Genomic DNA, 27,956 nt, shown 5'->3' on the forward strand with positions numbered 1-27,956 from the left:
TAAAACTCTGGATGGATAGGTACTCACTCAAAACCCCTTGCTTGCTAGTTCAGTCAGAAGCCAACATGTAAATATTGAAAATCACATCAATATCGGTGTTTTCTTGTGCAATGGAGTATTGTGAGTAGTATAAGTGAAATATCTGCCTAAGCCATCTTATCCTTTCACTATCTTTTGGGTCCCTAGTAAGGTTTTCCTACTGGAGAAAAGGAGAAAAACTTAATCTGATTTATTATTTGTGAATAATTTGTAGCTGCATATCAGTGTAATAGTTATTATTGCAGCCACAGCGGCTTTTTGACTTTTTACAAAACAGTTCTACAAATGATTTTTAATAGGAACTTTTATTAATTTTAGAGTAATTAATGTCTTCATCAGATCATAAATGAAACAGTATACATTTTAGTTTGAAATACATATTACAGTGTAAAGTCAAATTATATAGCAGTCCATGATTTGCAGAAAACAAATCAACAAATGAAAGAATTACAAATGAAAAAGATAGAAGATAGAAGCTAAAAGAAATATATGGTACAGTAGTTTAACCCCATAATGACCCCAGCTTCTTTCGGTTTTGCGTTTTTGTTTTTTGCTCCCCTTCTTCCCAGAGCCATAACTTTTTTATTTTTCTATCTATATGGCTATGTGAGGGCTTATTTTTTGCGGGACGAGTTGTACTTTTGAATAACATCATTGGTTTTAGCATGTAGTCTATTAGAAAATGGGAAAAAAAACCAAGTGCGGTGAAATTGCAAAAAAAGTGCAATCCCACACTTGTTTTTTGTTTGGCTTTTTTGTTAGGTTCACTAAATGCTAAAACTGACCTGCCAATATAATTCTCCAGGTCAGTACAAGTTCATAGACACCAAACATGTCTAGGTTTTTTTTATCTAAGTGGTGAAAAAAATCCAAAACTTTGCTAAAAAAAAAAAAATTGCGCAATTTTCCAATACCCGTAGCATCTTCATTTTTCGTGATCTGGGGTCGGGTGAGGGCTTTTTTTTTTGCGTGCCGAGCTGAAATTTTTAACGATATAACTTTGGTGCAGATACTTTCTTTTGATCGCCTGTTATTGCATTTTAATGCAATGTCGCGGCCACCAAAACAACGTAACTATGGTGTTTTGAATTTTTTTTTCTCTACGCCGTTTAGAGATCAGGTTAATCCTTTTTTTTATTGATAGATCGGGCGATTCTGAACGCGGCGATACCAAATATATGTATGTTTGAATTTTTTTTATTGTTTTATTTTGAATTTGGCAAAAGGGGGGTAATTTAAACTTTTATTTTTTGTATTTTTTTCATATTTTGTAAAACTTTTTTTTACTTTTGCCTTACTTCAATAGCCTCCATGGGAGGCTAGAAGCTGGCATATCCTGATCGGGTCTGCTGCATAGGGGTGATGCTCATATTGCCCTTATGTAGCTGAATTACAGGGTGGTGCTCACAGCAATCCGCATCAACAACCATTGAGGTCTTCAGTAGACCTCTGGTTGTCATGCCAATGCATCGCTGACTTCGGATCATGTGACGGGGTTCAGCGATGCGCGCATTTATGGCCCGATGGTCGGAAGCCCTAGTTAAATGCCGCTGTCAGAGTTTGACAGCGGCATTTAACTAGTTAATAGTGGAGGGTGGATCACGATTCCAGCCGCTGCTATTGCGGGCACATGTCAGCTGTACAAAACAGCTGACATGTCCCGGCTTTGATGCGGGCTCACCGAGGACAGAAAGGGGTTAATTAAAAATATCTAGTCTTTCACAATACTTTGGGAGAAGCTGTTTTTTTGCAAGGCACAATTGTTCTTATCAATGTTGATAAGAAATTTAAATAAAATTAGAATAAATCTACAGTATAGCTCTTTACACTATACATGTGCTTTAAAGTGGACAGTAAGGGTATTTATAATAATTGGGTTTATCCAAAATGGAATTTCCTTTTTTTATTGATATAATGTTATTTCAATATACGGTAAATATATGAATTTACAAAAATATAAATAGTAGGAAATTACAATTTTGGCAATCTTAAGTCAGTTTATTACATAGAAATTATAAATGACATGAAGAAAAATGCACAAAGTACTGAAATGTTTTTGCCTTCATTAAAAATTAAATGCCTCAGTTCTTTGCCACAAGTGTCAGACTTGCCAAGATCAATTGTCCCCATTCAGTAAGTATAACTGGCAGTGTTTTCAAAATATTTTTTTATGCATCCTCATTAATATCCGATGGTTTACTCTTAATGTAACTCCTTAATCTTCAAGATGTATTCCCATCAACTAATACAAAACTTTGATTCCAGTTTGATTTCAAAGCAAATTTATCTTTTCAGATTGCAGCAATGAAGGGCACGTACGATCCATCTTTCAGAGTATAATTGGTGGTAATTTTAAAATATTCCATGTCCTACCTGTAAAAAAAATAGACATATGACTTTATCATGCTAAATAATTAATATAATAAGTTGTACTGCTTATAACAGAGAACATGGCTTTTTTTAAAAATAGTGTAATTTATTTTTGTATAAATCATTTTTATTGGTCACAGCAGTAAAGAATAAAGGTAAACCGTACAAACTTATAAATCAGTGCAATGATAGGCAATAATTTTAAGTCAAACAAGAAGAGCATAGTTACATTTATCTCTTGCGATATACTTTTCTGATTAATAATGCTCTTGACTATCCCGAAATTATGAATTATTAACATTAAAGAACTACCGGGATAGTTGGTAACAATTCTGAGCTTCCTTTGTAAATATTTAAAATATAATATGTGTAATCAAAACTGGATATGAGGAGGACAAACATAGAAAGTAAGATAGAGGGAAGAAAAGAGGGTAGAAAGAAGAAGAAGAGAAGGGTAATTGAGGGGGTGAGGAATTCAGGGAAGGAGTGTGGCTACCCCCGTAGCCTAGCGGACAGGATACATGCCAAGAAACGGCCCGAAGGCATACGACAATAAGCTACATAGTGTGTCGGGTTCTGGAAACCCAGAGATCCAGTTCAGGAGTTTCCCTAAAAGCGATCCAAGGGGCCCATATGTTGTAGGTTTTCTCTACGTTACCTGGTGACTGGTTTATCAACTGCTCCATTCTATAGATGCTATTAAGTTCTGCCACAAATTCTGTACGGGTAGGAAATTTTTCTTGTTTCCAAAACTTAGGGATTAGATTTCTGACTGCGGTAAGAAAGTGTCTGAGGATACCCCTCTTGAACCTAGATATTGATAGGTCGCATAGAGACAGCAATGCTAGACCTGCTGAAGGTTGGATCTGTGTGATAGACAACTTATTATGAAGTTCAAAGACGGCCAACCACAGATCCTTTACGGGGGGGCAATCCCACCAGATATGCATGTAAGAGCCTATTTCCTTTAAACATCTCCCGCAAGTGTCAGGGGTCGTGGGGAACACCGCATGCACCATGGCGGGGCATCTATACCATCTTGCTAGAATCTTATAGCTCCTCTCCTGTGATACCGCGCATAATGACGATCTGGAAGAGAAGAGAAGAATTTTTTCCCTGTCTTCAGATGACAAGGGCCTTCCCAGATCGCCCTCCCATTTCGAGAAAAACAATGGCCAACCCTGCAGTGGAGCCCTCCCCTCTTGGAAAATTTTATATAACAGCGAGACAGTATGATCCGGGGGGTTTGCTGATGTACAAAGCATCTCAAAGGGAGTTAGCGGCCTGTAGATATTGGTTTGTTTAGAGATTGAGTGGATATAACTTTTTAGTTGTTCATAGAAGAACCAATCGGTAGAGTGAGATTCTTCCTCCGGGAATAATTCCCGAAGGGACTTCATCCCAGTTTCTTTTAAGTAATCATGGATGATGGGTTTGGAGTCTTTTCTCTTATTTAGAAATGTCTCTCTATTCAGCCCTGCTGGAAAAGCAGAGTTGTCATAAATTGGAATTAAGGGGCCTGGGAGAGTTGTGATCTGAAGGTCTTTGTTCCGGTTTTTAATGAGAAGCAATATGTTTCGCGTGAGGAAAGGTATGTAGGTGCCCGATCCTAGCCCCCTGCCTCCTGTCCAAAGAACAACTTGGGGGTCACATCCGTTAAGATCGTTTTCCAGGTTTACCCACTTTTTGTTGTTTTTACTGTGATAAAGGTCTAGGATACAGGTTCCTATTGATGCATAACTATAAATCGCGAGATCCGGGAGACCCAATCCACCTGTCAGTTTAGATCTACTTAATGTTGTATATGAAATACGTGCCCGATTATGAGACCAAATAAAACGAGTAATTATTTGTTTAAGGCGGGAAAAGAAGGAAGCTGGTAGGTATAGGGGGATTGTTTGGAAAAAATATAAGAGGCGAGGTAAGAGGTCCATCTTAACTGCATTGATCCTACCCAGCCAGGACAATTGGAGCTTGTGCCATCTCTCCAAGTCTGAGTTTGTTTTTTGTAGGGTTGGTGTAAGGTTGGTTTCAAACAGTTTAGAAGTTTTGCTTGTTATTTTAATACCTAAATAAGTAAGGGAATCAAAGCACCATTTAAATGGAAAGGACCTCCTTAATTGATCCACCAAGGGGAGTTGGAGTGAAATGTTTAGGATTTCGGATTTATGGGAATTCATTTTGAAGTTACTTAGGTGGCCGAATTTATGTAGCTCCGAAATGATATTTGGTAGGCTCGTAGAGGGGGATGTAATGTATAGCAGGATGTCATCTGCAAAAAGCGCTAGTTTATGTTCTTCAGAACGTAGTTTTATACCAGTGATTGATGGGTTGTTTCTCAGGGCCACAGCTAGATGCTCCATTGTTAGAATATATAAGAGGGGAGAGAGAGGGCACCCCTGCCTTGTACCATTCCTGATCGGGAACAATTCCGATAATGTACCGTTTATCTTGACCTGGGCACTAGGACAAGAATATAGGGCGGAGATCCTACGCAGCATGTTTTCTTTTAGGCCAATTTCCTCAAGGGTCTGGGAAATAAATTCCCAATGGACCCGGTCAAAGGCCTTTTCCGCATCTATTGACATGATACACAGGGGGTCCCCCTCTCTGCCCGCTCTGTCAATTAGAGAAATGGTTCGGATTGTGTTGTCCCTTGCCTCTCGCCCTGGGACGAAGCCCACCTGGTCCTGGTTTATTAGTTTTGGTAGAAGAGGGCATAATCTATTGGCTAACATTTTTGCATATATTTTGATATCCAGATTTATTAAAGAGATCAGGCGGTAATTTTCGCACATAGAAGAGTCCTTGCCAGGCTTAGGAAGAACTGTTATGTGAGCGATGAGTGCCTGTGTAGGGAAAGAGCCCCCAAGAGAGACAAAATTACAAGCCTTCAGAAGTATTGGACTAAGCAGTGAGTTGAACGACTTGTAGAAGCCTGCCGAGAACCCATCAGGGCCCGGGCTCTTGCCCTGTTTCAGGGCGCTAATGGTTTCAGACACCTCCTCCACTGAGAATTCCTTTTCAAGATCTAGTAGATCGCCTTCTGGCAGAGTGGGTAGTTTATGTTCCTGTAAATATGATTTGATTTTGTTACGGAGAGAATGTAGTGGGGCCTCTTTATAGTGACCCGCTATGTTGTATAGAGATTTATAGTATTCGCTAAAGTTGGAGAGAATATCTTTGGTGTTAAACACTTTCTTCCCCTCTTTGTTTTTAATAAAAGAAATGTAGGTATTGGGATTACGTTGATTAAGGGCTCTGGCCAAGAGTCTACCACTTTTATTGCCTAGCTGGTAAAAGCGGCTCTTGAGTCTTTCTCTGAGGCATTTAGATTTTTGGTCTATTAAAGATAGCAGTTTTTGTCTGGCCGAGGAGAGCCTAGCAAATGTGCTGGCCTCAAGGTCTCGTTTGTGTTTATTTTCTAGTTGGTGGATTTGTTCTGTTAAGCTAAGTATTTCTGCCGCTCTTACTTTTTTTAACCTAGCGCCATGAGAGATGAGGACGCCTCTTACTACACTTTTCAAAGCCTCCCATTTTACAGTGGGGGACGTGGTGTCTTCCTCGTGGTCAGTCAGGAAATCTGTAATTGTTTGATCAATCTTGGATTTACATATGGGATCCTGTAACAGATTTTCATTCAGACGCCACGAGAAGCCTGGTCTCGAGGCGGAATGAAGTGAGATTGTTAGGTAAATAGGAGCGTGATCTGACCACAGTATCGACCCCACATCCGCCTTTACCTGCATGTCGAGTAACTTATGTGAAACGAAAAAATAGTCTATTCTACTATAAGTGTTGTGTATTTGTGAGAAGAAGCTGTAGTCCCTAGTTGTTGGATTAAGAACCCTCCAGACATCTACCAGTCTCATGTTGCGCAGCTGGGATCTTATTTTTTTAATAGAAGATGCAGGATATGAGGACTTACCCGAAGAGACATCCACCGCAGGGTTCATAGGAATATTAAAGTCGCCCCCAAGTATCACAGGAGAGGAACCAGCAAACTCCTCGAGACGTCTTTTGCATTCGGCTCCAAACTTCTGTTGCCCTTGGTTTGGAAAATATACATTAGCAATTACAAGTTTATGTGCTGCCCATGTGATGAGTAGGAAGATATATCTGCCGTTTTTGTCAATTTGTGAGTCTAAGATCTCAGGCACAAAGGATTTGTGGAAGGCTATTGAGACGCCTTTTGACTTTGAAAATGGATTCGGGCTATGATACCATTTGGGGTAATTTTTCGTGATACAGTTTGGAACCACACCAGTTTTGAAATGTGTCTCTTGGAGCAGTAGCACAGAGACCCTCTGTTTGTGACTCTCAAATAGGACCCGACGTCTTTTTTCTGGTATATTTAGCCCCTTAACGTTGAAGGAGCAAAATTTAATTTCATCCATTATCAAATATCCCCACGCCAACCCGCAACACCATGAGCCCCGTCCGCCAGAACCCGCGACAGCCAAGGGTAGTAGGGAAGAAACAATAGGAGGGGAGGGAAAAAGGTGGGGTAAAGAAGAAATAATAGAGCATGGAAAACATAAAAGAAGGTGCGTTAGGATTGACGCACCAGGTTAGACTATGCATCTGTGTAGTTAGGGCAAAAGAATGGAGAAGAAGAAGTCTCCTCCCTTCCCTTCGCCCGTGCACCTTAGGTGGATAAGGGAAGCCAAGGGAGATACCGAACCCCCCAACCCCCCCGAACTTGATATGTCCCATAAATGAGGATTTGCAAACATGTAATGTCTGATTGAATAGGATAATAGTCCTTGCACCTGCGAGACGTCCCGCATGCCATCAGAGAACACAAAAAAAAAAAAAAGGGGGAAAAAGGGGAGGGAATAAATTCACCGATGACAGACAAGACGCCACGCACTCGGGTGCTCAAAGAAAAAAAAAAAATTAGGATCAAACCTCTAAGGCGAGCCCATGGCGAGACAAACCGCCCCGCCAGGAGACTCAGCCCAATAACAATAAGTGATCATGGGACCACTCAGATGCAGCAAAGTATCTGGGCATATTGTAACAATGGATAGAAACTAATTGAAACTAAGAAGAAGATGGAACAAATGAAGAGAGGAGAACTTCATGGGGGATCTGAGGAGCCTTCGTTGGTATGACGATTCTTGGAACGGGGAACCTTAAGCCACCTCGGAGGAGCATCAGGAAGTGTCGGAGCCTGAGGCCAATCTGGAAGATTTATTAATGGGAGTTCAAATGTTCCTAAGAAGTTAGCCAGGTCCCCAATCCGGCGAAAGTATGCACTTTTGCCACCTTTGAATGCTGTTAGTGGAAATGGGAACCCCCATCTGTAAGGGATATCTCTTTCCTTGAGAACTTCCAGCAAGGGTTTCAGAGCTTTGCGCAGAAATAGGGTGCGCCTGGATAGGTCTGATAGAAGTAGAATTGGTTGGCCTTCAAACTGGAGGGATCCCTTTTTCCTAGAGGCCATCATGATGGCCTCCTTAATTCTGAAATAATGCACCCTGCAGATGACGTCTCTAGGGCGCGCCTCAGACGTGGGTTTAGGACCAAGGGATCTATGGATCCTGTCAAACTCAATGGTGTTGTCCTCATGGTCGCCGAGAATGTCCAGAAATATTCTCTGAGCTGTACGGTCTAGGTCCCGAGGACTGACAGATTCTGGGAGGCCACGTATACGGATATTGTTGCGCCTATTGCGATTCTCCAGATCCTCAAGGCCAGATGACATTTCCTCCAGTTTCATGGTGTGGTCCATTAAAATTTCTCTGTGCGCCTGAAGTTCCTGTGAAATATCCTCTTGTGTCTTTTCCACATCTTCTATACGCGATGTGAATTCTGTCTGTAAGTTATGTATCTCCTTTTTGTATGAGTTCTCAAGCCTACACGCAAAACTTTCCAGGTCCGTTTTAGTTGGAAGAGCTTTAATGTATTTACTCAGTTCAGCTATATTCATGTCCTCCGATATGTCTACATCTCCCCCACCATTGTCTGTTGTTTTTTTTAGGAGAGACGTGTGAGGTCTGTGATTCTTTTGGGGAGGAACTATTTTTGTGCGGTGTTTGCGACATTGCTGATCTGGTGTTCCTTGTTTGAAGTGGTTGGTTTAAGAATCGATCCATGTCCTCTATAGGAGGTTCCTTGTGTAAGCTTATGGGTTGTCCAGAAGTCTTCTTAGCTTTACCCATATGTATCTGCTGCTAATAATTGCCCGTGGTAGTGTTCAGGGGAGCATGGGGGTGCAGCGGTCACCACATCAGACAAAGCCCCCCATCAGCAAGCCCCCTCCGAGGTGCATTAGTTATGATCTTGAGGTTAGTGGGGCATATACAATGTCCTGGACTAGGAAAAGGAACCTTTAGTTGTTATACACAATACCAGCACTAGGTGTCACCAGAGGTCTGGGCTTGTAAGTTATAGGCTTGTTACACGGTGTGCTGCAGTTCTTTTTTCTGATAATAATGTAAATAAGTCACAATGACAACCCTGTAAGGAGCTATGGTAGGGTGGTTGCACCGCTTCTGCAGCAAGGATGACAAGCAAAACAATATGCAGGAGTGCCAGGTAACTTATGCACGTCCGCCCTGAAATGGTGCTTCTTTATGAGGAGTCCCGTCCCCAAAATGGCGTCCACCCTCTCAATGGCGGGAAACCAATCTACACTGGCGGCACAATGGTGGGTACCCTGGGGAGGTTCTCCTATCCCACCTTTAGGAGTCCTACCTTCCCTGTCCTCTTCTTCAGTGAGGTGCGCACTTCAGGATTTTCCCAGCAGGGGTTCCAGGATGTTCGCGGCGCTCTCTCTGTGAGTGCACACCGCGCCTGCCGAGCCTCCTCGAGCCGTCCGCAGAGCCTAAGGGGATCAGTGGAGCACAGCCCGCGCACTCCACAGGGACTCACCCGCAGGGGCTCCGACCAAGCACGGCCGCGGCGTTCTCCCCGCAAATGCTCACCGCGCCCAGACCGCCGAGCCGCACCGTGCCCCCTGCAGAGCCTGATGGAACCGGTGGAACGCGGACCGCGCGCTTCTCTGGGATTCACCTGCGGGGATTCTAACTGGGCTCGCCCGCAATGTTCTTTCGGCGGGCGCCGCAGGGAATCCAAGGGCGGGAGGGTCCCCTCTTCACTGCCCCCTCAGTTCGGCTGGGGTCCGCGGGCCTCCCACAACCGCCGCTCACCTCGTCCTGCACCGCCTGCTGTGTCAGTCTGTGCCCGGAGTGGAGAACTGTAAGGCCGCTCCAAGCCCGTGGGTCCGGTGCAACGGCTCCTCGTGGATGGGGGATCACCCGCTGGGGGTCTCCCTTAGTCCATATGTAATTGCCCACTAAAATTTGGTGGTCCACGTTTGTGTAGGGTCTGGGGGAAGACCTTTTTCCTCCTTTTTGCTGGAGGAGCTCTCCACCATGCGTCCTTCTTCTCCGGCTGCTAGACACGCCCCCAGTGTAATTTATTTTTAATTGATCTTTTATATACCGCATTTAAAATCACATCAAATATCAATCACAATGTATATTTTTGCTTATTTTGTCTCCACACTTACCCACTCCCTATTATTCCTTTGAGGAAAGCTATGAAAAAAAATAAAACACATGGTACACCACCTCTAGGGTGAAATTTCTCTTGAGTCTCCACAAAAGAAATTGACATGCTGCGGTCCGTCTCTGCGGGCGTCTGTGGATGCAAAGTGGGCATGGGATTTCTTGAAATCACATCCACTATGCTGTAGCATCTGGATGCTGCGGGTTTGATGCTGCACAAGTACGCAGCGTCCAACCAGCAGCGTTTATTGATCATTTGGACATAGCCTTATGATGAGCTATTAAACATCCCATATTTTATTAAATAAACTGTTAATGTTTCTTCTATGCAAGACCATCCTTCCAAAATCTCTTATCTGAACCATTCATGATTTTCATGTATTCATTTGAGGTACATTTTTGGCATTCAGTCTTGTACTAAAATTATCTTAGCCACTATCAAGGACCTTACAATTACAAACCTCATTAATCTCGATGCCTTTAAACTTGACAGAGCTTGAACAATACAAAACTAGATCAATATATCTATTTATCTTCATTCATTACCTATGGACTGTTGAAAACGAAACAATTTAGGACTAAAGATTAGCAAATAAATTCGCAAGACCCTGCTCCAGTGGCCAAATGAGTATTTTTTGGCCACTAGATGGGAAGTCTGTCACGTCCCCCAGCGTCCACAGGGTTAAAACTGCTTTCGGCAGGAGCGCTGCTAATGCAAGCGCTCCGGCCGAGAGCTTCCCTGCACTGACTGTCAGTGCCGGCAGTAAAGCAGAGCACAGCGGTGACATCACCGCTGTGCTCTGCTTTATGGCCGGCACTGACACAGTCAGTGCAGGGAAACTGTCGGCCGGAGCGCGTGCATTAGCAGCGCTCCTGCCGAAAGCAGTTTTAACCCTGTGGACGCCGGGGGACGTGACAGACATCAGAATGTGAGTATGTAGTGTTATTTTTTTACTTTTACAATTGTAACCAGGGGAAATATCGGGTTACTAAGCGCGGCCCTGTGCTTAGTAACCCGATGTTTACCCTGGTTACCCGGGTGCTGCAGGGGGACTTCGGCATCGTTGAAGACAGTTTCAACGATGCCGAAGTCGTTCCCCTGATCGTTGGTCGCTGGAGAGAGCTGTCTGTGTGAGAGCTCCCCAGCAACCACACAACGATTTACCAACGATCACGGCCAGGTCGTATCGTTGGTCGTGATCGTTGGTAAATCGTTTAGTGTAACGGTACCTTAAGAATCGAGATGAGATCAAGTAGTATTAGGGTACCGTCACACTGAAACGACGCTGCAGCGATACGACAACGATGTCGATCGCTGCAGCGTCGCTGTTTGGTCGCTGGAGAGCTGTCACACAGACAGCTCTCCAGCGACCAACGATCCCGAAGTCCCCTGGTAACCAGGGTAAACATCGGGTTACTAAGCGCAGGGCCGCGCTTAGTAACCCGATGTTTACCCTGGTTACCAGCGTAAACGTAAAAAAAACAAACATTACATACTTACATTCCGTGTCTGTCCTCCGGCGCTGTGCTTTCCTCTGCACTGTCAGCGCCGGTCAGCCGTAAAGCAGAGCGGTGACGTCACCGCTGTGCTTTCTGGCTGGCCGGCGCTGACACAGGATGCAGGAGGAGTGCAGAGAAGCAGAGCGCCGGGGACAGACAGCTGAAGGTAAGTATGTAATGTTTGTTTTTTTTACGTTTACGCTGGTAACCAGGGTAAACATCGGGTTACTAAGCACGGCCCTGCGCTTAGTAACCCGATGTTTACCCTGGTTACCAGTGAAGACATCGCTGAATCGGCGTCATACACGCCGATTCAGCGATGTCAGCGGGAGATCCAGCGACGAAATAAAGTTTCAGACGATCTGCTACGACGTACGATTCTCAGCAGGGTCCCTGATCGCAGTAGCGTGTCAGACACAGCAAGATCGTAAGGATATCGCTGGAACGTCACGGATCGTGCCGTCCTAGCGATCAAAGTGCCACTGTGTGACGGTACCCTTACTTGATTATTTAAACTACGGTATTTACATAGATTTTCCTCCTCTGTTTAGAATGCAAACAAACTGGCAGGCAAGGGCAATGCATCTAATCAACATATCAGAAAACATAATTGTTCAGGGTCCATGCATTACTGTTTTGCAAAGATTACAGAAAATAAACTGTAGGAGATAATATTAAAGGTAAATATTTGCCCTACAAAAAGAGTCAACATATAGATAACATTCTTTTCTTCTGCTAAAAATAGTCTTGCTAAAAAAGCCTTGCTAATTAAGGCCGGTTTCACATTAGCGTTTTGAGGAGCTGCGGAGGGCTGTGGACTTCCTCCGTGAAGCCCTGCCCTCGGCCACACCTCCGCCGCTAGCTCCACCTACTTATGCATGCGGCCTGCATGCGGCCTGCGTACTTATCTTTAACATTAGGTACGCAGGTCGTGCGGCTGTATGCGGATGCTTTCGCATGCGTCGTTTTGACGATGCGGCGACCAGCGTAGGACGCAGCTTGTTGCAATTTTTTTTTTCTCCGTATCGTCAAAACGACCCATGCGGAAGCATCCGCATACAGCCGCACGACCTGCGTAACTAATGTTAAAGATATGTACGCAGGCCGCATGCAGAAGTAGGCGGAGCTAGCGGCGGAGGTGTGGCTGAGGGCGGGGCTTCACAGAGGAAGTCTGCAGCCCACCGCAGCTCCTCAAAACACTAGCGTGAAACTAGCCTAAGATACAGTGCGGTGTCTCCACAGCCAGCATTAGAAGAGGACACTGCACAGGAAGTGAGCGCGGGGAAGGTGAGTAGAATCATTTGGGCCATATATACCAGGATGGGGATCATATATGTCAGAATGTGGGGACATAAAAACAAGGATGGGGACCATATACACTGAGATGGGGATAAATACCAGTATGGGGATCATACATTGTATACCATGATGGAGACCATATATTCCAGGATGGGGATCATATATACCAGGATGAGAGCCATATATACCAGAAATTTGATCATATACTGTATACCAGGATGGGGACCATATACCATATACCAGGATAGGGGCCATATGTACCAGGATGGGAGAAGGATGGCAAAATATACCCCAGGGTGGGGGATATTAGTACAGAATTGGGGGACATTAGTACAGAATTGAGGGACAATATCTCAATAACAGAGTCAGCAGCAGATCCCCCCCATAACAGTGCATCATGAGCACATTTTTTGCTACAATTATTTTTTGCAGCAGCAATCAAGACGGGAGATAATGAGGGCATGCATTAGTGATTTTACAGATTCTTAGTTGAGGAATGTGCAAATACAGGAGTCAGCAGGAAGTTAAAAGGGCTTGGATATGTGGTCTGAAGGAGGGATCAGAGTCAAGGGTTACCCTGAGACAGTGAGCTTGCGAGGTTGGGGAGAGTGGACTTTGATGGATAGGTCAGATGTACCTAAGTTTACCTTAATGCCATACATTAATGCTGAGCACAGACTGTGATGTATGGACTGTCGTAAAAAAAACATTCAAATAACCCACAATTTACCCAGTTAAAAATAAAGAAATAAAAAATTAATGAATTGGTAAACATATTGGGTATTGCCGTACCTGTATTTTGATCTGTCAAAATACGAAATTATTTAAAATCATATGGTAAACTCTCAAATGTAGAAAAAAATCAAAACACCAGAATTTGAATTTTTTGGTCCTCACAAATATAATAAGAAGTAAAAAATGTCAGCTTTCCATGTAAAAAAAAGCCCACGCACTGCAGAAGAACAAACAATTCCTTTTTATACCCTTTTCTGTGGTTCAGGTCATCTTCCACAGGTCAAGGGGAAGGTGGGATGAGTTTAATGCTCATTGAGTGATTAATCAATCTGCATAGTTTGTCCTTCACTGTTTTGCAGGTCAACAAACTAGCTTGACCTATACAATGGGTAATCAACATATTAGTAAACATCTATTGCTCAATTACGCTGTGTCACTGTCCCTCAAAGATAACAGACAATGAGCTGCAGCAAACAGCAAGTCTAAAGTCTTCCAAATTTCTCCTTGTACTGTGGGTTTAGAAACGTGCACAGCGAGTATGTCATAGCAGACAAATGTCTTTCATGCGAGGATCTTGGAATAAGCATCTGGACAAGAACTCTGCCATATGTGTCAGCCTACAAAGAGTCAAATGTTCAGTGTCCTCACCAGGAAGAATATTAACCATCCTCTCCTCCTCACGATGCATAGCCTCATCCTCTTCAGGGCATCCATGCTGGACAGGCATAAAGCTGGGATTGGGAGTCCCCTCTGTAGCACAGAGCAAAAAATCCTGTTCCTCCTCCTCATCCACCTGTTTCTCGTCATCACCCAATATGGCCTGAGAATACTGTGTGAGGCTGGGCTGTGTGGAATCAGCCACTGTATAATCTTGATCCATAGCCGCCTGCTCAGCAATCAAAGCTTCCTCTTTCAGATTCTGCTGCAAATATCTTAATAGACAGAGCAGTGGGATGGTTATTCTCACAATAGTGTCATCAGCGCTCACCATCTTGGTGCAGTACTTAAAGTTTTGAAGAACCTCACATAAGTCAGCAATCCACACCCATTTGGCGGTTGTTAAGCGTGGAGACTGAGTGCTACTCTGGCAGGCATTGAGAAGCTGGAATTCAGAGACTGCCCTCTGCTGCTCCCTAAGCCTTGCCAACATATGGAAGGTGGAATTCCGGTGTGCGGGCAGGTCACAAATCAGTCAGTGTCAAGGCAAATTAAAGCACTGCTGCAGTGAAGCTAGACCGGCGTAAGCCTGAGATGACTTTTGGACAAGTATACTGACACGGCGTATCTTGGCAAGTAAGTCAGGCAATAAATACCTACAAAAGAAAGGCACCACTCACAAATTAACGTATAAAAAGTCCTTTATTGATAACAAAGAGACCACAAAGTGGTCATAAAATTGCCTAGACAGGCAACGGTGAGACACAACAGACACAAAACAATGGTGGACAGAGAAACCTGGAGGTAACAGCAAGACATGTATGTGCACTTGGTGTGACGATATCATATACAGATGGAATATAGGTATACTAGGTAAAGCGGCAAGGCAAATAAAAAAGCATATAACAAAGTAATAAATAGTCAGTACTCTAATGAATGCTCTGAGCACAAATCGCTAAAACAGGTAGAAATAGCCTAAATATTGCACACCGAACCAGTGTGTACAGAATTGTAAGTAACGAGGCTAAATTAAGCCATATGCATGGGTCAGTAGGCAATATGGAAGCCACAATAGCCTAACACATAACCGCTTAAAATGCCTAATAAACAAGTGTTACCCAAACTGTGGAGAAGGGCCAGGAGTCCACCACACCCGACGCGCGTTTCGCAGAGATTTGCCTTGCCGCTTTACCTAGTATACCTATATCCTATCTGTATCTGATATCGTCACACCAAGTGCACATACATGTCTTGCTGTTACCTCCAGGTTTCTCTGTCCACCATTGTTTTGTCTTTTGTGTCTCACCGTTGCCTGTTGTCACGCTCGCTGCGCATACTCACCCGGCTTCTTCCATCCCTCGCCGCGCTCGCGATCCTGTCCCTCGCCGCTCTGCGTCCTCCTTTGCCGGCTCTCGGCGTCCGGTCTCTCTGCGCATGCGCGGTCGCGGGCGCGGCCCTTCTGGGAGGTCGCGACCCGATGGCTCCGCCCCAACATGGCGGCGCCCATCGGCTATTTCTTCTCGGCGTCTTTCCAGGCAAGACGCCTTTGCCTTGTAGGTGCACTGTCTGCGGTCAGTGTCCCTATGCCCTAGGCTCCCCTGTATCTTTTCCCAGCTTAGTTCTCGCTTTGTCTCAGTGTTAGTTCCGTGTTCCTGCTGTGTCCTGCCAAGTTCCGTGTTCCTGCTGTGTCCTGCCAAGTTCCGTGTTCCTGCTGTGTCCTGCCAAGTTCCGTGTTCCTGCTGTGTCCTGCCAAGTTCCGTGTTCCTGCTGTGTCCTGCCAAGTTCCGTGTTCCTGCTGTGTCCTGCCAAGTTCCACGTTCCTGCTGTGTCCTGCCAAGTTCCGTGTTCCTGCTGTGCCCTGCCAAGTTCCGTGTTCCTGCCGTCTCCTGGCAAGTCCTGTGTTCCTGCCGTGTCCTGCACCGTCTCGTGTTCCTGTCTTTATCAGTTAAGTCCTGTTTTCCTATTATTCCCCGCCATTCTAGTTGCTCTGTAGTCTCCTTCTTTATCTTGGGTCGTCCCTTTGGCTCTAGCTGTTGTGTCTCCATTCCCCCGAGGTCCTGCCCCTAACACTCCCTGTATAGGGGGTGATTCCATCTGGTCCGCTCGACCCCGGGGGCTCTAGAGTCACGGCCCAGAGGGTCCACTCTCGGATTTTTGTCCGAATCCCTACAGTAGGCAAAGGCCATGGACCCCGCTGGGGCCTCTGCTGTGCAAAAAGAGTTACTCTTTTTGCGGGAGAATCAGTCCCGTATTATGTCCTTTATGAAGGCTATGGATTCTCGCCTGTCTACGCTCCTGCCCTCTGATCCTGGCAACGCCGCTCTACTCGTTGGCTTACAGCAAGAGTTAGCTCAGCAGCGTGACACTCAGGCTCATATCCTTAATTATATGTCTTCGATAGACGATCGTCTGCTTTCTATCCAGACAGCCGCTTCTACCTCTGCTTCTGCTCCCCACCCTCCACCCCGCTTGGCTAAACCACCTCGGTACAATGGGGATCCTAAATTCTGTCGAGGATTTTTGAACCAATGCCGTCTTCACTTTGAACTTCTGCCCCAGCATTACCCGACGGATCGGTCCAAAGTTGCCTTTTTGATTTCCCATCTGGAGGGTGATGCCTTGGCATGGGTAAATCCACTCTGGGAGCGAGACAATCCCCTAGTCTCCCGGTTGTCTGAATTTTTGGAGACCTTCCGTCTTGTCTTTGACGAACCTGGACATCTGGCCTCTACTACTGAGGCTCTATTGTCTCTCCATCAGGGATCGTTATCTGTGGGCCAGTATGCTATTCAGTTCCGCACCCTCTCCTCTGACTTAGGCTGGAACAATGAGGCGTTAGTGGGTGCTTTCTGGCGGGGCCTCTCTGGGCGCATTAAAGATGAGTTAGCTGGTCGGGACACCCCTACGGTTTTGGAGGATTTAATTTCCTTAGCTACCCGTATTGACCTTCGGTTCCAGGAACGCGCCCGGGAGCGGAGATCTCTTCGTCCTTCCCCTGCCACCCGTAAGCCACTCAGCCCACAGCCTAGGACTTCCTCTCTGGCGTCCGCACCAGAACCTATGCAAGTAGACCGTCTTAAGATGTCAGAACAGCGACGTAAAGAGAGGCGTACTCAGGGTTTATGTTTTTACTGCGGGAGTGCTGCCCATTTGTTGCGGTCTTGCCCTGAACGTCCGGAAAACTCCTCCGCCTAGGTCAGGTAAGAGAGGCCTCCCTAGGTGTGTGTGATTCCTCTCAACCCCTCACTTTGTCTGTCCTTTTGCATATCTCTGGCAAGGGCATTTCTTTGGATGCTTATGTGGACTCTGGCGCAGCAGGGAATTTTATCAGGTTGGAAGAGGTTTTGAAATTCTCCGTTCCAGTCAAAACTCTAGAGGCTCCTGTGATTCTTGCATCTGTGGATGGTAGACCGTTACAGGAGACCATTACTCAAGTTACGCTTGAGGTGGAACTTCAAGTTGGGGCTCTGCATAAGGAAAAAATTGCATTTTATGTTTTAGCGGGTCTGTCTCATCCTATGCTTTTAGGTCTTCCTTGGTTACGGAATCACGAGCCCACTTTAGATTGGCGCAATGGCAATATCTTGCGCTGGGGAGAGCTTTGTTGGGAACGTTGTCTGCTGCCGGTGCGTCCTGTAGGTTCTTCCTCTTCTTCTTCTCCTTCCTCCTCTTTTCCCGCCTTACCCTGTGTCTACAGTGCTTTCTCCGATGTCTTCAACAAGAAGGAGGCTGAGGGTCTTCCGCCTCATCGTCTCTATGATTGTCCCATAGATCTCGTGCCTGGAACTAACCCGCCCAGGGGAAGAATCTACCCTCTCTCTCCTGCTGAGACACAGGCTATGTCTGAGTATATTCAGGAAAATCTTGCTAAAGGATTCATTCGCAAGTCTTCTTCTCCCGCTGGAGCAGGGTTTTTTTTCGTGAAGAAGAAGGATGGTTCTCTTCGTCCCTGTATTGATTATCGAGGCCTAAACAACATCACGGTGAAGAACAAATATCCTCTGCCACTCATTCCAGAACTCTTCGATCGTCTTCGAGGTGCGCAAATTTTTACCAAATTGGATTTACGTGGCGCATACAATCTGGTTCGAATTCGTGCGGGCGATGAGTGGAAGACCGCCTTCAATACTCGTGACGGTCACTATGAATACTTGGTTATGCCGTTTGGCCTCTGCAACGCCCCTGCGGTCTTCCAGGAATTTGTGAACGATGTATTTCGGGATCTTCTCTACTCCTCAGTCGTGGTTTACCTTGACGACATTCTCATCTTTTCTCCGGATCTCTCCACTCATAGACGAGATGTCCGCCGTGTTCTGCAACGGCTAAGGGAGAATCATCTGTTCGCTAAGATTGAGAAGTGCGTCTTTGAGCAATCCTCACTTCCCTTCCTTGGATATATTGTCTCAAGATCCGGCTTAGAGATGGATCCAGAGAAGGTTTCTGCTGTCCTGAATTGGCCCCGCCCTCTTGGAACAAAAGCAATCCAACGTTTTCTTGGCTTTGCCAATTACTATAGACAATTTATTTCTCATTTTTCTTCCATGACCAAGCCTATCTCTGCCCTAGTTCACAAGGGAGTCAACTCCAGTCTTTGGACCCCTGAGGCTGAAGAGGCCTTTCAGTCCCTTAAACAAAGCTTCGCTACAGCCCCTGTGCTTCATTGTCCTGATGCTAATAGACCGTTTGTCCTTGAAGTCGACGCATCTTCTGTTGGAGCCGGAGCAGTACTTTTACAAAGATCCTCGTCCGGACATTTGGTGACCTGTGGTTTTTTTTCTAAAGCCTTTTCTGCTCCTGAGCGTAATTACTCCATTGGGGATAAAGAACTATTGGCTATCAAGCTAGCCTTAGAAGAGTGGCGTTATCTCCTTGAGGGGTCTCTTCATCCATTCACCATTTACACAGACCACAAGAATCTGGCCTATGTTCAATCTGCCCAAAGACTAAATCCACGACAAGCTAATAATATGAATTTGAACTTCATTTCCGACCCGGAAATAAAAATGTCAAAGCGGATGCTCTTTCAAGATCCTTTCAGCCCCAGGACATTGAGGATTCTCCGGCTCACATTATTGATCCTGCGAAGATCGTCACTCTTGCTCCTCTAAGAGTGATTTCAGCTCCTCCTGGCAAGACTCTTGTGTCTAATCAAGACAAGGAGAGAGTTTTACGTTGGGGTCACTCCTCCAAGGTTGCGGGACATGTAGGAGTCAAGAAAACACTTTCCCTTATCTCTCGGCACTACTGGTGGCCATCTCTCCGACGAGACATCACCGAATTCGTTGCTTCTTGTTCTTCTGGTGCCAAAAATAAAGTTCCTAGGCAGCTTCCTTCCGGTCTCCTGCATCCTCTGCCTGTGCCTTCCGTCCCATGGAGCCATATCGCTATGGACTTCATCACTGATCTACCTTGTTCCTCGGATTGCTCTGTCATCCTAGTTGTTGTGGATCGGTTCTCTAAGATGGCTCACTTCATCGCGTTGCCTAGTCTGCCTTCCGCTCCTGAGTTGGCAAAAATCTTTTTACACCAAGTCTTCCGTCTTCATGGTTTTCCACATCATATTGTCTCAGACCGCGGAGTACAATTTACCTCACGTTTTTGGAGAGCTCTCTGTAGTCTATTGAAAATTAACTTGGACTTCTCTTCCGCTTATCACCCTCAGTCCAACGGTCAAGTAGAGCGAGTTAATCAAGTCCTGACTACCTACTTACGACATTTTTCCAATGCACATCAAGATGACTGGGTCTCCCTTCTCCCCTGGGATGAGTTCTCATATAACAATCTTCCCAGTGAATCTTCCTCCAAATCTCCCTTTTTTGTGGTCTATGGTCAACATCCGAGCATTCCTCTTCCTGTTTCTCTCTCCTCGGGGGTACCGGCAGCGGATTTCTTGTCCCGGGAATTCTCTAAGATTTGGAGTGAGACTAAGGCTCTTGAGAGAGCTAGCCATAATATGAAGAGATTTGCTGATAAAAGGCGTTTGGATGCTCCTCCATATTCTCCGGGTGATAAAGTTTGGCTCTCCTCTCGCTATATCAAGCTCAAAATCCCCTCTTACAAACTGGGTCCTCGCTATATTGGTCCTTTTCCTATCTTGAGTCGCATTAATGATGTTTCCTACAAATTGAAATTACCTGCCTCTTTACGCATTCCCAATGCCTTCCATGTATCTCTTCTCAAGCCCGCAGTCTTTAATCGTTTTCACTCCGCTACCTCTCCCTCTCCTCAGCTCTGTGCCTCTGATGGAATCTTTAATGTTAAAGATATTCTTGCCAAAAAGGTAGTTAGGGGTAAAACTTATTTTTTGATTGATTGGGAGGGATTTGGTCCTGAGGAGAGGTCCTGGGAGCCTCCAGAGAACATCAATGCTCCTCTTATCATGAAAAGATTCCTTTCTAGCCTTAAAAGGAGGGGGACTAAGGAGGGGGGTACTGTCACGCTCGCTGCGCATACTCACCTGGCTTCTTCCATCCCTCGCCGCGCTCGCGATCCTGTCCCTCGCCGCTCTGCGTCCTCCTTTGCCGGCTCTCGGCGTCCGGTCTCTCTGCGCATGCGCGGTCGCGTCTCCTCCGTCGCTGGGCCTTCTGGGAGGTCGCGACCCGATGGCTCCGCCCCAACATGGCGGCGCCCATCGGCTATTTCTTCTCGGCGTCTTTCCAGGCAAGACGCCTTTGCCTTGTAAGTGCACTGTCTGCGGTCAGTGTCCCTATGCCCTAGGCTCCCCTGTATCTTTTCCCAGCTTAGTTCTCGCTTTGTCTCAGTGTTAGTTCCGTGTTCCTGCTGTGTCCTGCCAAGTTCCGTGTTCCTGCTGTGTCCTGCCAAGTTCAGTGTTCCTGCTGTGTCCTGCCAAGTTCCGTGTTCCTGCTGTGTCCTGCCAAGTTCCGTGTTCCTGCTGTGTCCTGCCAAGTTCCACGTTCCTGCTGTGTCCTGCCAAGTTCCACGTTCCTGCTGTGTCCTGCCAAGTTCCGTGTTCCTGCTGTGCCCTGCCAAGTTCCGTGTTCCTGCCGTCTCCTGATAAGTCCTGTGTTCCTGCCGTGTCCTGCACCGTCTCGTGTTCCTGTCTTTTTCAGTTAAGTCCTGTTTTCCTATTATTCCCCGCCATTCTAGTTGCTCTGTAGTCTCCTTCTTTATCTTGGGTCGTCCCTTTGGCTCTAGCTGTTGTGTCTCCATTCCCCCGAGGTCCTGCCCCTAACACTCCCTGTATAGGGGGTGATTCCATCTGGTCCGCTCGACCCCGGGGGCTCTAGAGTCACGGCCCAGAGGGTCCACTCTCGGATTTTTGTCCGAATCCCTACACCTGTCTAGGCAATTTTATGACCACTTTGTGGTCTCTTTGTTATCAATAAAGGACTTTTTATACGTTAATTTGTGAGTGGTGCCTTTCTTTTGTAGGTATTTATTTCATATTTGGTTAACCATGATAGGATACATTATTGGTGTTGTGAAGTAAGTCAGGCAAGTCAGAGTATGTTTTTAAAAACACTGTACAACCAAGTTCAGCACATGGGCCATGCATGGAACGTGTACCAGCTTGCCGAGCTTTAAAGCTGCCACGAAGTTACGCCCATTATCGCACACAACCAGACCTGGTTGGAGGTTCAGCGGGGAGATCCACTGATCGGTCTGTCCTTTTAACCCTTTCAACAGCTCAGCTGCGTTGTGAGCTTTATCACCTAAACAAATGAGCTTCAGCAGAGCATGCTGCCGCTTCGCCAAGGCAGATTTCCCAGCTGGGGAGTAATGGGGAGGCTAGTTCCACTGAGGAGGAGAGATAGGAAGTGGAATACGAGAAGACTGAAACCCTGATGGTTTACCTATTCTTGGTGTGGGTAAGATGTGTGATGTCCCAGCCCCTGACTCTGTCCCAGACTCCATCAGGTTAACCCAGTGTACCGTCAGGGAAATGTATCATCCCTGTACACAAGAACTTGTCCACGTGTCTGTGATTAGGTGGACCTTCCCTGTGACTGCGTTGGCCAGAGCACAGCTGATATTGTGTAACACGTGCTTATGTAACTCTGGGATTCCACACCGGGAAAAATAGTTTTGGCTGGGAATTGAGTATCGTGGAGCTGCCACCGCCAAGAGGTCACATTAACAGGACTGCCATGAGGGTATTACTGCCCTGACTGGCAAATTGGGCCTGCTGAGCAGAGGGGGCCTGCATCGGACCCCCTCTCTTCTGTTCACCAGGCCCCAGACGCAGGATTCTGCTGGTGCAGTAACTGAACCTGCGTCTGAGGTGCAGGTTCAGTTAAACTCTATTGCCATGAGGGCCCGCATGGTGTGGTGGTATTTAATCCTTGTATATGTTATTATTCAGTCACTATGTGGTGGTAATATGTTGTCTGGTCATGGTGCGGTGTTATTTGTCCCTTGTACGTGGTAATATTGATCATTTTAAACATTGAAAAATAAATAAAAATATACCTAAATTGTATTGGTTATGTGACAGAGTCACTGGCTTTGTGGAGAAAGGGTATTGGAGTATGTGTCACTGCGCATGCAGTGGTCAGTGATGTGAAACCGGAATGTTTTTATGCTTCCAGCACACTAGGTGCTGAGAGGCCATGTACAGAGTTCAATGGGCTGTTTTTATGTGAGCACCCGCAGTGCAGGTGGGAGGGTGCTCACCATACTCTTTCCCTGCAGGACCTGCAAGTGTTTGAGGACCTGCAGTGAGATCATGATCATGAGATCAATCATATGATGGAGAAGTTACAGGCCTAGCTTGAAATAACCAAGCTCTACAGGCAGTCTGGGTTCAGCTAGCCTGGGGATTGGAGTCTCCCAGAGGCTTTGTGGCTCATCGGACACAGACTTGTGCTGCTCCAGAGAAGGGAGCCACCCGCAACATACAAACTATGTTGCAGCATTTTGATTTTCTTTTGTTGTTTTGTTCCTGTTTTAGCTGGAAAGTTTGAGTTTGTTTTTCCCACTAGTTGGTTTATGATGCCTTACAATTAAGCAATGAGGGCTTTAAAAAGAGATGGTTTTCCCATATTTTCAACCTCTGTGTGCTGCCATGTGAGTGAGCAACCACAATTGATGTCTCGAATGCGGCCATCGTTCCGGGAATGTCAGTAGCAGTTGTGGTCAAAACCGCATGTCCTGGGTAAAGGAGGCCACAAGCCAGCAGACGGCATCAGGCATAATGGAGGACATCGTCAAGCATCTAATGAGCGCGCAGCAGCAACAACAGCTGGCCCATCAAGAGACAAGTAAGTTGCTCATCCAGCAACTGCAGCAGCATCAAGACCAGTTCAGACAGTAGCAGCTGCAAATAGAGTTGCTTGCCGAGGCAGTTCTGGGAAGCCCGGAAGCACAGCCCAGGAGTCCAGGTGACAATACGCACATCCGGAAGGCGGTAAGGCAAATCATGCAGAAAATTAACCCGGGTGATTTTGAGGAGGCATTTCTGTTTTTGAGCGAGTGTTGGAGCGAGAGAGACTGCCGCTGGACCAATGGGCGGAGGTGTTGACCCCTATCTAACAGGTGAGCCCCAGAAGGCTTATTATGACTTGGCTTTACAAGATGCCTGGGAGTTTGTCAAACTAAAAACTGAGATACTGGCCCACTCAGAGGTCAATGTCCGAGCCAAAAGGGTTCATCACTGGACGTATTGCAGTGACAAGCCACCACCATCCCAAATGTTTGACTTACTCTACCTGGTGCAGAAATGGTTACAGCCGGAGTCCTCCACTCCAGCGCAGATGGTGGAGCAGGTTGTAATGGACAGGTTTTGGTACTGACATGGGTGGCCCAGGGAGATCCTCAGAATGCGGATGACTTGGTCGGCCCAGTAGAAAGATACCTGGTGGTTGAGAGGTCCCTAAAGATGCCAGGGGGTGGCGCATCTCCATACTGGGGTACCCAGCAGGAGCCTGAGTCCCAAAAGACAATGGGGGAGGCCAAGGTCCCAAGGTCCCTTTGAAGGGATGCAAAAGACTGCTGAGAAGGACTTGATCTGTTGGCGATGTCACGGTTCTGGACACATCGCTGCCCATTGTCCTTTGTCTTCTGAGCAAATGGACTGCAGTCTAGGCTGACGCTGATCGTACTTTGCTTATCCTGCTTGCAGTGTGGACCATCAGCCATGGGATGGGCCTCAGTCATGTCCTTTGACCGTAAATCGGGAGCTGGTATTAGGACTATTGGACTCGGAGAGTTTAGTGACCCTGATAAGGTCTACCTTCCCCCCTCAGCTGATTCCAGGGAAACGTGGGTGTTCGCTGTATCTTCGGCGATGCAAAGGACCACCCCGTTGTTGAGTCTGTATAAAAACCCACTGTGGCACTGAGTCCCATGAGTTTGGAGTTGTGACAGATTTGCTACACCCAGTCATAATCGGCTGGGACTTCAGCCTGTTTTGGGAATTGTAGGAGAAGCCTGTGATGATAAGTGACTCAGACAGAAGCCAGCCCAACCTTGCTCAATCCCCATCACAGCCAGAGGTGGAGGAGTTCCCCTTACTGTATGTGTCATAGCGGGTGACGAGGATGAGGCGGAGGTCAGCGAGACTGAAGTTCCTGATCTGGGAGTTTCGGGGGGAAATTTTGTCTCTGCTCAAATGCGAGATGTTACCCTAAAGAATGCATTCAAAAATGTGTCTGTAATTGATGCGGTTGCTCAAGAGCTGGGGGCTGATACCAGGTTCCAACATTTCACCGTGAATGGCGAGTTGCTATATCGGGTAACCACACTGAGGGGAGATTGTGGAGCAGCGTTTGGTTCCAGGTCCTTACCAGCGGACGGTGTTAGATATGGCCCATTCACATGTTTTGTGGGGACATCTGGGGGTTGAGAAAACACAGGAACGAATAATGTGGAGGTTCTATTGGCCGGGGTGTTACAGGGAGATCTTAAATTATTGTAGATCCTGTCCCACCTGCCAGATAACTGCTCCCTCTACTCATTTCCAAAGTCCCCTAGTTCTGTTGCCGGTGATAGAGGTCCCATTTGAAAGGCTTGCTACTAGTGATGGGCGAGCACTAAAATGCTCGGGTGCTCGTTGCTCAGGTCAAGCAAATTGGAATACTCGGGTACTCGACCTGAGCAATGAGCCCAATTTAAATCTATAGAAAACCCGAGTATTTTTACCGAGATCCCCCCGTGGGTCCTTTTAAGGTCTAAACACCTCTGAAAATGATGGAAACACTGCACAAATGACACGGGAACATCATGGGGATCGCCGCTGGAAGCATTTCTGACTCCTAGGTCACAGCTGTAAGCAATGTTGTCAGAGTTTCACGCCATTTTACAGGTGTACCAAAACATACAAATCTAAAACAAAATGGATTTTGGTGGGGAATATGTTAAGGTACATCCTTTCCGGGGTAATGACTTGTATATAAGGCAAAATAATTAACCCTAGACCGAAATTTTCTTCCACCACTTTTGCTATGTTCACACGCAGAGTTTTTGATGCGTTTTTCAACTTTAACATTGCTTTCAACCAATATAAATGCATTCACTGGGAAAAGTCATGGAAACATTTAACAACCATAGCAGGCCATGTGGTGTGTGACACATAAGGAGACACATCTTGTTTCATTTCTGAAGGAGTGACTCTTAAAGTCACAAAGCCTATTTTTAGAGGGGCATCAGGCGGCATTAATATTCTTAAAGGGCCATTATTAAACATTGGGTCTCCTATGCTGTTATTGCCTATTCAGTGAGTGGCTGGGCTGCCAAGATCTACAATGCACCCTAATACCCCTTTCTCGAGAGGTACAGGAGGGCCTCCTTAACCCTCCGTCACATACAATATTTGGACTAACGAGTTCACATACAATGTGCCTGTCAGGCGCCTGCTGGAAAAATACCTATAATATCTAATGTTTGCAATTTCAGTGCTCTAAAAGTGATCAGTGACCTTCATAGGGATGTAATAAAAGAGACTACACATAATCAGTTGCAAAAAAAAACATTTACTTAACATAAAACTAATAACTATGAAATACAAACTTTTCAAAACTCCCGCCAAATAGTCCCCAGTTCGACTCTCTCAAAAAAATGTACAAAGAAAATTTTTGAACACAAACTTAATTTTAACCCTCCGTCACATACAACTGATCTGACAGGCGCTTCTCTTTTACTTTCATTTCTCCTTCCTCACCAGATTGTGAGGAAACCCCCTCCCTCCAGGTAGTCTCCTGTCTCTTGAAGGTCTGTGAAACCTGATATCACAGTTGGATTTCAGAGCTTCAGGGGAGAGGATATAGCTGCACAGATCTCTCAGGCTCATTGTATGTGAATACGTCACATTCAGTAAGGTTGGTATTTTATGTTTTTATTCATCACAATAGTTTATTTAGCTTGTTTTATGAATGTATAGCACAAAATGTGAGGATATTTCATAGAAATAAGGGAGATTTTATAAAAGAAAGTGTGCTGCTCAGGCATATACAGTAGTTCCCTAACATATTCCTTCTCTTGCTTCAGATTATCTGCTGAAATGGAGAGGAAAATGTACAATTTATCCAAACAACTTGATGTTGAGGAAGTAACAAACATGCTGTTAGATGATAGAGACCTCACACTGAATGAGGATTTAGGAGAGGAAAGTGGTTTACAAGTTGTGATCTGATTGATTATCTGAAAATTCAGAAGCTGTCATATGTGGGAACTGTAAGAAAAAACAAAAGGGAATTGCCGCCACAGTTTGTAAGTGTGAAAGAGAGACAACAGTACAGCAGTATGTTTGCATTCCATAATGGAAAGGCTTTAGTTTCCTATGTACCACATGCCAAAAAAATCGTACTTCTTCTATCAACACTTCATGATGATGCTGCCATCGATCCTGGGACTGGGGCATTAAAAAAACCGGAGATAATTACATTTTACAATGCCACCAAAGGGGGTGTGGATACAGCAGATCAGATGTGCTCCACTTTCAACGTCAGCAGAAACATCAAACGCTGGCCAATGGTCATATTTTTTGCTATGTTGAATTTGGGTGGTATAAATTCACAAGTAATTTATCTTGAAAACAAGCTTGAACCACTCCGTAGACGATTGTATCTGAAAAAATTGGCCCATGAACTAGTACTTGGAGAGCTACGCAGGAGAAGCGTGAAAACAATCGGTATCCCCTCTCGCCTTCAAGTTCAGCTCAAAAGGTTCCGCCCAGAAGATGATGGTGAAAAGTCACCATCTGCACCACCTCACAAAAGAAGGAGATGCACCACCTGCCAAACGGAAAGCGGAACCAGAAGGCTTTCAAATTATGAATGTCTCAAATGTCATAAAGCAATTTGCCTGACACATGCAAAAATGGTGTGTAATTCTTGCTATTTGCTCTGCAAGTGTGACTTTTCTGGGGAAACCTCAGCATCTACTTCTGATTGAATATGTTTTTAATAGTACTTAAGGTACCTTAAAAAAAGTTGCATTGAATGCAAGGCCTGCCCTGCTACCAAGTCATATGCACCCCAATAGGCCTTTAAACCCAGTACTGGATGGACACAGGAAAATACACTTCATATTATTCATTTTGTAATCCCATACTGTTTTTTTATGCATTAACTGGAAGGCCTGCCCTGCTACCTAGTCATATGCACCCCAATAAGCCTTTGAACCCAGGTACTGGATGGCCACAGGAAAACCCACTTCAAATTCTTCAGTTGGTCTTGCCATACTGTTTCCTTATGCATTGAATGTAAGAGCCGCCTTGATTTGTACGAAACACAATTCCCCCTTGTAATAATTATGGAGGAGGGCCTCATAACAAAAAATTTCCCATTACAAAGGAGCGAGTCTCCTAGACTCGTAATGCCCATACACTAAGTGCATGGGCTGACTAAAAACATTTCCCCATGGGGGGTACATTATTAAAAA

General features: G+C 45.6%; 1 long non-coding RNA gene across 1 annotated transcript in view; it reads right to left on the bottom strand.

Annotated features, from left to right (window-relative positions):
- Positions 1-640: 640 nt before the first annotated feature.
- Positions 641-27,956, bottom strand: part of LOC138647832 (uncharacterized) — a 127,159-nt gene continuing 99,843 nt past the window's right edge. Inside the window, exon 2 of the long non-coding RNA XR_011315050.1 lies at positions 641-2,412. This is a non-coding gene — a long non-coding RNA (uncharacterized lncRNA). The remainder of the gene's footprint in view (positions 2,413-27,956) is intronic.

This window comes from Ranitomeya imitator, chromosome 8 (assembly GCF_032444005.1).
Source record: "Ranitomeya imitator isolate aRanImi1 chromosome 8, aRanImi1.pri, whole genome shotgun sequence".
Classification (NCBI taxonomy): domain Eukaryota; kingdom Metazoa; phylum Chordata; class Amphibia; order Anura; family Dendrobatidae; genus Ranitomeya; species Ranitomeya imitator.